Raw genomic sequence first — 8,479 nt, 5'->3', positions numbered from 1 at the left:
GTTTTTTATTTGGCAACTTTATGCAAGACATGCAAGGTGTATTTCTTGTTTTTGTAAGTTCACAGTGGGTGTTCTTAGGAGGCTGGCAGTTTCCCCCTACAAGTTGTGATTCAGGGATCCAGGCTCCTTCCAGCTTGGCTCTGTCGTTTTCCTTACTCAGCTTCCCAGGTGTCTATGTCCTCATGGGGTCAGGTGGCAGGAAAGGACAGGGCATGGAGGATTTTGTGCAGGAGATTTTATGGGCCTCCTGGAAGTGGTACTTCTGCTCCCAATCCATTCGTTGGCCAGATCTCAATCACATGGCCTGGACCTACCAGCAAGGTGAGATGAGAAAGGTAAGCCAGTGTGTGCTTGGAAAGCTATGTGGAGAGCAGCTAGCTAGTCTCTGCTGACCTGTCAGTACTCGTGCCTCAGGTGTGTCTCATAGCGCGTTCTGGGTTCAGTAAGCAGCCCTCCACCTGCTGGTGGCCAGAGCTGGAGATCGGATGCTCTCCTCTTAGCCCTGGACTGGTTAGCTAACAGCTCCCCGGGACTGGGAGTAGGAGGCCATTGTGACAGTAACAAGAAATGTGATTCAAATCAATTCATTTTAAATCAGTGCAATTTAATAAATATTTACTAATGCTCCTAGACTATTGAGACAAGCTTGGTTCTAGGCCCCTGAAGGAGGCAGAAATTGAAACGGAGCCCAGTGATGCCCTCAAGGAGCCGCATACATTTAAATGCAACAGCTATCCTCAACTCTTATCTATACCCCATTGATTTTTTTCAAAGGTTGGTGAAAAACCCATAGCTACAAAGAATTCTGCCCTAGGTGCTGGGAGACAGAATGGTCCCTCCTCTCCCAAATTCCTAAAACACTTGGCGTCTATATCCACTCATTCATTCATGCGTGCATGCACGTATGCATTCATTCAATTAGTTCATTCATGGAAATTCAGCAAGCAGAGATCTGTTCTGTTTGACAGTGTACTAGGCTCTGTGGGTTGGGAGTGGGAGCACCAAGTTGAACAAGATTAGACCTCGCCTTCCGGAAACTCACAGTGGAGGGAGTGGTCAGAATGCACGTAACTCAGCTACCAGGCAGATGGTGGTAAATACTGTGATGAATAGTCCAGCAGCGCTTTGGGGCTGGGGGAGGAGGCAGAAATTAATTCTGACTGGGGGGTGGGGTGGAAAAGATTACATCAAGATCCAACAGCGACGTCCCAAAGAGACACAGGAACCTGCCCTGGTAAGGGAGGCTGAGTCAAAGCATCTGGCTCCCAACTCACAACAGCCTTGGCCCCCCGGGTGTCCCCCCCCCCATCTCCCACCCACTTAGACCTCAGAGAACAAGGCCATGAGCTTCCTCAAGGAAGAACTCCAAGGTGGTCTTCCCGTTTATCTAAACAATTCATATGAATTTTGAATTCCACTCCACGGGATACCAACGTTTGTTTTGCTATAATAATTTCAGTATAATTGGCTTAAATGACCTGTCAGCGAGTAAAATCATTCCACCCTGCGGCGCATGCGCCCCTGACAAGCCACTTGTAAGCGCGGGGTACCTTCTCCAGAAACTCAGCTTTTGAGATGGGAAGTCCAAGGCGGCACGTATGCCGCTTCTTTTCTCCTTGTCAGGATGAATGAAACACGCCGCTTGCAGGACTCGGAGATGGGGCATAGTGCACAGATAACACAGGACTCACGGGTGAGGCCTGCGCTAGCTGACCGTGGGACGTTTCACACACTTCTCTCACGCCAGGGGAGAAAGAGAAAGAACAATGCAGCTCGGACAGGAGCTGTTTCTGGACCACGGTGTTTGCGGTGGCACCTCCGAGGCGCGTGACCCTCTCTCCCTGCACGCCCTGCTCGGCGTTGTGCAGAACGAGGGCACGCCTGTTGGAGAACAGCTGCCTCGGCTTGCAATCTATACCAGGAAACACCTCAAAAATTAAACAGTTGGCTATTTAATGTTAAACAGCATCAGAAAATGTGGCATACTTGCCCTCTCCTGGCCTCCCCACAATGAAATACCAAAGTGTTAAAAAAAAAAAAAGGCCCCGTGTGATGAGGACTTGGGGGTTAATTTTCAGCATGGTGCCTGGGGATTTAGCTGTGGGACTCCCATTACTTGTAATGGGAACCCTGCTGCTTCATTTCACGCATACTGTATGGAAACCGCACCCTTCCACGGCTACACAATTTTGGTTTTGAAATTGAGGCCTCTTTCTCAGAGCAAAGCAGTTTTTCAGAAACACCTAACTACTCAGCGTGGGCCTGGGGCCTGTGTGTTTGTGTTCATGTGTATGAGAAAGAGAGAGAGGGAAAATGCCTTTCTCCTAAGTGCAGGTGCCCCTTTCAAAGCCAGCAGCATTAAAACGTGATGCCCAGTAGCTGACAACAGTGGTTGCTCCGTCTTATCCCAAAGCTTTGTCAGGAACCCCATAAAACTAGCACATGGTTGGTGACACCCAGTGAAACCCTGTGCTTCTGCCGTAATAACCTGAACCCTGCTGCCTGTCATTAAGGGACCTCTCTTATTAGACATCTTTTTTTTAAATAGCTGCCATCATCTGGTCCCAGTGTACATTAAATCCCATTATAATTATAAACACACTTCCCCATAATATCCGCTGCAGATTTCATCCACACTGCCTACCCCCTCAGGGCATCTTTGCGCTAATAACAACTCAGATTTGCTATTTGAGTTGACAACATTAAGGTCCCCACACCATTTGCAATATGCTGGGGAAGAGAGAGGAGAAAAAGGTTTCTCTTCCTCAATCATGAAGATCGTGGGGTCACAGTGACCCAAGGCCTCAGGAGCTAAAAGAGACAATAACCCTTCTTCCCTTTGAGAAGTCACTCTCTGCCCAACAGACGGGAGGATGGGTGTTCTTAGCACCTGGAGGCGAAGCCCAGGTTTGTAAATACCACTAGCCAGGACTCCACCAGGAAAACAGATGGCGATTACTAATCAGAGAAGCCGTCTTCTTCTTTGGTTTTCTGTGCTTCAACTAACAGGAGTCCACATGTCACCTGATTATTTCCCCCTTCTGTTTTTTGGAGGGGGCATCTAAAAAAGTGACATGAAAGAATTAAAATAATTAAGAAAAAAAAAAGACAAACCAGAGAGAGCCATCAGCCTACGCAGGGAGGATCAATTTGATTCTGGTGTTTTTGATGTCATTTGCATCTACCTAGAAATACCTGCAATAATGACCTTGAAGTCTAGTAAGGTCCCTCGCCTCCGGGAAAGGCCAGAGTAGGCCTGCAGTATCTTCCCTCAAGAGTCCCCAGGGGGGCAGCGATCCGAGGGTGCCTGCGACAGCCTGGTCTGTCCCCCAGTGGCAACCTGGAGTTCTCAACTGCTGAGGAGACTTCTTACGTTCTGGGGCCTCGCTGCCTGCCTCCCTCTGCAAAAAGGCTTTATTCCAGCTCATCTCAAGGGTTTAGTATGCAAAGTAGCTGCTTCTCCCCCAGAGGTAGGAGTCCTTGATTTATTGATCACAATAGGAAAGTCTACCTTTAAATTTTACGGCTGTTTTCTAGCCAAGGAGTTGGAACAAAATGAGTTGCAACATATCGTTACTACTCACTCAGGACACAGAGTACTCCAGACACCGCTGCGGCTTTCTTCCCGGGCATCTGCCGGGCCGAAGGTTTATTGTAATTCAAAACTCCCTGCTCAACTTTTGCCTGTGATTTTGAGGAAGGTGGGAAGGTGACCTAAGCCTGTTTACCTGGTGGCCCCATTCAGTGGGCACCAGGTCTGTCCTCAGCTTGCCTGGCTGCTGGTAGCTCTCCACTTCAGTGGAGTAAGAAGAGAAGGAAAATCAAAAGCCCTTGTGTTCCTTTTTCTAACTTGCTAGAGGCTGTACCGTCTAGAAGTGAAAATCATGAGCTCTGCTGTCGTCATGGTCTGATTTAAAGCCTTAGCTCTGCCGTCTTGGGAAGGCGTTTAACCTCTCAGTTTTCTCATCTGAGAAATGGGGGAAAGGATAGCACCTGCCTGAATAGGGTTGTAATAAGGATTAAATAACACAGGATAGGTAATGTTACGATTCATAGTCTGTACTCAGAATGAGTTCTTATTTCCACCATCTCCTCCCTGTAAGATCCCTTAGACCTAACATAGCCCCCTCTGCCACAAACTGCGCTCTGAAAGGCTGCTACCCGTGGAGGGAATGTGAATAAAGGAGGAGATGAGGGAGTAAGAAGATTCAACGTGGAATTCTATTCCAAGGTCAATTCATCTATTCCCCTGTCTCCAGCATGATCTGGTAAGACTGAGGTCTCTCCTATTTTTAGACCTCTCTGAACTGATGTCCCAGCTTCCCTTACCATAGCCTTCAAGTAAAAAAAAAAAAAAATCACTACAAATACATGAACATCAGAGAGAGAGTTTTCTCCTGTAATTTTCCATCCTGCTTGTCTTCAGGTGCCGCCATATGAAATCTCTGAACTGGGGATTCTCATCAGCCTTCGGGGGACCCAAGGACATAGCTCTGGCTATAAATGGTGCCAGTTTTGGTGGGGGAGCTGCTGCTGCTTTATCTGGGCCCAATAAACCTTATCAAACTGCTGTGCAGCCAGCCTTCAGCGCTAAGTGGAAATGCTTGGAGCCCAATGCTGGCTCTCAGCCCACAGCCTTGCCTTGCCTTCCTCCTTTTTGTTACCTTCTCCACCTCTTAAATTCAGGCATTAATCTGTCTTTAACACTTACTAACAAGGGCTGGGCTTTTTAATGGGCAGAGTTTATGAAGCAAGGGAGATTTTCACATTGAGTGAATATGGCATGGAGTGGGTGGGGGGAGTCCAGGGCCATGGAGGGATTGTTCTTGCTCTCCCATTGTTTTCAAGGCTTCTCTCTTTCTCTGATTTGAGGATTAATAGGAGATTAGGATCAAGGGTTAACTTTGTGCTTCTCCTGCTACTGCACTTAGGAGGGGCTGGTAGGTGACTGTGGATGGCAAGGCGGCAACCTTCTGCAGGCACCATCTCCGGGCAAAGGCTCAACAAGTCCAATGATCGTTCCTTCTCTTTCCCTGGTGAGGCACTAGGAGGGTCCTTCTCCTCTTCTTACATCCCTCTCCTCTTGCTCTCCTTGCAGACCAGTGCTTTCCTAACTTCCTTTAAATGTCTTTCCTCTTGCAGATAGTGTAGACCTTAGCTAGAAAAACAGTCCATAACCGGGATTGCCTTTACTGTTATCAAAATGAATACCCAGGGACTGGGCTTCTCCAGGGATCCGTTAGGTGTTGCTGCACTCAGAGCTATCCAAGGGTAGTTGGCTCCCTCCCTTCACTTCCAAGTGTGCTTCTCTGCCCTCTTCTCTTCTCCTCTGACTCCTGCAGGGCTGAGCCCTTTCCCTGCTAGGAGACAGGAGTGTGCCTGCAGGGATGGAACTGCCTGTCCTTGGGACTATTACCCCTTAGCTGGTCGTGGGAGCCTGAGTACTTTGCATGCCGGCCTTCAGCGGCCCAGAAGCGGATTTTTTTCTCTAGCTGATGTCTGCCCCCTTCCATGACCTTATAGTTCTTGGGGCCTGACTCTAGGTCTGGGGCAGTACCGGAGACAAGCATCAGAATGTGATTGTAGGTGAGACCTGCTCAAACCTTTGACTCGCCAGCATGTCAGAGACAGAATGTGGGGACTCAGGTCTCCCTGACTGAAGCCCTGAGATGCTAAGACTGTATGACCTCCAGGGCTGACTGTCCAGAGACCCAGGGAGGGCGCTCTCCACCACCATCCACACCCCAGTGATTTAGGACATTAGTCCAGCCCCCAGGGCCGGTGCTCACAAGGGACCTTCCCACCTCTTGCCCCCTACCTTTGCTAAGCTCCAGGGAAAAGGGGGAGAAGGGGACTCTCTGCTGCCCGAGGAAGGGTAGGTTTCTTCTGGTTGCTTTCCTCCGAGGTTAGTGATCTCAACTCCACTCTCTAAAGCGGAGCAAACAGCTGAGAGGAGGAGGCTCTTTTGGGGGGCTCTGGAGCTTTTTCAAGCTTTCACTCGCCCCCTGAAGGCTTTGCGCTGAGTAGGACGCGGTTCTCAGGAACTGTCTCCAACCAGGTTCTCTGGCGGGGGGGCGGGGGGGGGGAGCAAAGCCCAGGGATGCTTAAGACTGGGAGGGATAACGTCCTCTCTGGCCTAGATCTCGGCCTCCAGGGATCCCGACAGCTAAAATGGGGGAGGGATCTCCCTTCGACGACTGATCAGCGCGGACCCTCTGGCACCAGGCTCCCCAGGGCCTGCGAACTGCGCGCCTGGAGACTTCTCGCAATCCGGATGCCCAACGCCTGGAGGCATAGAAGGCCTGGGCTTGGGCTGAGAAAGGGACCTTCTGCAACCGATGTCGGGGTACAGGCGATGCGGCTCCGAGCCCGGAGAAAAGTGAAAGGCGAGATGACACACACAGAATCGGGGCAAACACTGGAGCCAGGACGAAACTCCGCGCCCGGGGCAGTAGGGAAGAAAAAAAACCTCGTGTCTAGAAGAAATAAAAAATCTGGGGTTGAAGGTGGGGGCTGCTCCTCGCCCTTCACCTCCATTGCCCCCACGAAGGGTTCCGAGTCCCTGGCACTGCTCTCCGCGAGCGCCTTCTTCTTCCCTCTTCGCTGGGCCGGTGAGCGGCGGCCGCCGGCGCCCCAGCAGCAGCTAGATGTCAGGCGAAGCCCGGAGCGCGACGCGCGGGGAAGGGAGGGGAGGGGAGGCGGCGGAGGGGAGGGGTGGGGCGGGGAGCGCGCGGGCTTGGCCAGTGCGGGGGTGGTGGGTGGGCGGCTGAGGCCCGCGGACGGCGCGGAGGGGGAGGAAAGGGGGGCAGCTGTGGGCAGCGAGCCGGGCTCGGCCGCCAGCACTAAAGATGAGAGGCGCCGGGGCCTCGCAGGAGGGGGCTCGGCGTTGACGTGGACGCGGCGGAAGGCGCCGCAGCCGGTGGTGATTTGCTAACCTCGCAGCGAGAGGAGTTGAGGGCGATGAGAGCGGGTACTGCGAACTGCCGGGCGATGCGCCGCTGCCGCCGTGATACTGAGAGCAACAGTTCCCAGCAACACCCCTCCCCGACACAGGCACACACCCCCAAGAGGCACGCACACCCACCCCCAGCGCCCGGCTTGGCAGCGGTGAGTGAGGGGCCGGGGAGGGGCGCACCGCTCAGCCGTAGGCGCGCGCCAGGGCGCCCCGGGGCTGGAGAGGTCCGAGGGGCGCGCTCCCTTCGGCCACTCGGCTGCCGGGCTTGTGCCTTATTTTATAAGGCTTGTTCCCTTCCTGCTGCGGCAGCCGTCGCCACCGCCGGTTGGGGGTCGGCTAGAAGGGGAGCCCCGGCTGTCAGCTTGGGCGCAGCTGCCTCCCCAACCCTTCCGCTCTAGGGCACGGTCGGGTGAGAGGTGGGGGGCAGAGCGGTCTGCGGAGGCTGAAGGCGCGAGCGGAGGGTCGGGGAACCAGAGGCTTTGTACCACCAGGGGCCAGCGGAGGAGCCAGGAGGCGGTGGGTGCTCATATGTATGCGGACCGGTGCGCGGGCGCGATAGGGTTGTGGTTTATTTGTGTTTATTCGCCGGCCGGCTGGGAAGCTGGAATCGGAGGATCCGAGGAGTGGATCTGCGGGCGGAGGGGAGCAGGACTCGGATTCACTTGGGTTTGCTTTCTGTTTGAAAAACGTGGTGGGCTCTTTTTTTCCTGATTGGACTTGACCCCCCACCCGTTTTTTGGGGGGGAGGGGCGGCCGTGGCGGAGCTCCGGAGGGTCTCCCGGGCTCCGGGCCCTCCTCGGCTCTCGGCGGGACCGGCCGTGGCGCCGGAGCTCGCTGTGCGCTCCGGGCCGCGCTCGGTGGGTGCCCCGGCTCTGCACCTGATGCATTCGGGATGCGTTTCCCAACCTGGCGCGCCGGCAGCTCGCTCGCACAGCCCCTCGAACGCTCCCGCACGCGCTCGAAATGCGCACCATCTCGCCGGCCCCGCGGACCCAACGGAACGCACAGACGCTCGGTGCAGCGATTTACTGCCCCGCTCGCTGGGACGCTCACAACGTGCCCGGGCCGGGCACCCTGCCCGTCGCCGCCGGGGGTCACGGCCCTGGGTCGGAGAGGGAGGGCCGGCAGCTCCCTTCTCGCCTTTCCTTCCACAACTCGCTGTCGGGCTTTTGTGCTTCCCCTTCGCCGCGGGGCGGGTCCGCCTTCTCGCGCTCTCGCCTAGGCGTCCAGCCTGCCCGGACTCTGCCTTTCGTCCGGGTCCCTTTCGCTTTCCCTCTTCTCTAACCCGGCTCCTTTTCTCTCTGCCGTCTGCCTCCCCGGGAAAAGTTGCTTCCCCAAGTTTGCTGAAGTCGCTTCCAAGTCTCCGTGGGGGTGGCTGGGACCGGGGGCGTGTGAGAGCAAGATCGATCCCCGGAGCTCCAGCGGGTTAGCGCCGGCGTTCCTCCGCGCCGCCGGGCTGGGCGCTGCAGCCGGCGCCCACCGGATCCCGGGGCGCCGAGCCGTGGGTGGGGTTCGGGTGACCTA

At 54.6% G+C, this 8,479-nt stretch overlaps 1 protein-coding gene across 1 annotated transcript in view; it reads left to right on the top strand.

Annotated features, from left to right (window-relative positions):
• The first annotated feature begins 7,086 nt into the window (after positions 1 to 7,086).
• The window catches only part of ZBTB16 (zinc finger and BTB domain containing 16), a 180,526-nt gene continuing 179,133 nt past the window's right edge, over positions 7,087 to 8,479 (top strand). The window contains exon 1 of the mRNA XM_040631206.1: positions 7,087 to 7,107. The gene's annotated coding sequence lies outside the window, so the exon portion shown is untranslated. The remainder of the gene's footprint in view (positions 7,108 to 8,479) is intronic.

Source organism: Ursus maritimus, unplaced genomic scaffold, assembly GCF_017311325.1.
Source record: "Ursus maritimus isolate PB19 unplaced genomic scaffold, ASM1731132v1 scaffold_16, whole genome shotgun sequence".
NCBI classification, from domain to species: Eukaryota; Metazoa; Chordata; class Mammalia; order Carnivora; family Ursidae; genus Ursus; species Ursus maritimus.
The sequence above is the reverse complement of the archived record's forward strand: the minus strand, read 5'-3'. Positions and strand labels throughout refer to the sequence as shown.